Source organism: Octopus bimaculoides, chromosome 3 (assembly GCF_001194135.2).
Source record: "Octopus bimaculoides isolate UCB-OBI-ISO-001 chromosome 3, ASM119413v2, whole genome shotgun sequence".
Classification (NCBI taxonomy): Eukaryota; Metazoa; Mollusca; class Cephalopoda; order Octopoda; family Octopodidae; genus Octopus; species Octopus bimaculoides.
This window is the reverse complement of record NC_068983.1, coordinates 94,737,145-94,737,874: the sequence shown is the minus strand read 5'-3', so window position 1 is coordinate 94,737,874 and position 730 is coordinate 94,737,145. Positions and strand designations below refer to the sequence as shown.

Sequence of the window (730 nt, the reverse complement as noted above, 5' to 3'; positions counted from 1 at the left end):
TAACATCTGTGCATGGATAAGATCTAAAATATCCATAATAAAAAGAAGATAAGTTTTGCAAAGTGTTAGATTTTATGTATGTTTAACCATACATACAATCACCAAAAACAAAACAATGTTAAGATCACCATGGTTGCAAATAATTAGCTTGACATACCAGGTTATTATTTGCAGTGACCCTTTCCTAGACAGCTGCCTTCACCATGGCTAAAGAGCACATCTAACCACCACTCAGTGGATTTACAGCACACTCATTCCCCATCTTGAGTGTTTCTAAGTCTTTGCACATTACTGCTAAATAGCTGTTGACCTTATACTGGGATCATCCTTCCTTTGACAAGTCTTGTCTTACTGTTACTGGAGCAACATCCCCATTAGATTTGTCTGCTGGGATTGTTGGTTAAGTCCCTGACAACCTGAACATGTAAAAAGTTGTCCTGGATTACAGGTCACAAGTAGCACCCAAGAGTGGCCTGGCATATTGTACACGCATGCATGTAAATATATGTTTTTGAATAGGCCCACACATGCAGGTTTTTATGTACCATCCAACCACCCACCCACCCATCCATCTATTCATAAATAAATGCATACGTGTCAGTGGATCATATATCCGAAAAAGAAGCATGCTCTAAAGAATACACCAGTAATGTATTTACATGTAGTTAACTATGTCTGGCCATAGAGTCATCATCATCATCGTTTAATGTCCGCTTTCCATGCTAGCATG

General features: G+C 38.8%; 1 protein-coding gene across 2 annotated transcripts in view; it reads right to left on the bottom strand.

Annotated features, from left to right (window-relative positions):
* The window catches only part of LOC106873979 (synaptogyrin-2), a 35,469-nt gene that overhangs the window by 4,552 nt on the left and 30,187 nt on the right, over positions 1 to 730 (bottom strand). The gene's annotated exons all lie outside the window — the stretch shown is intronic.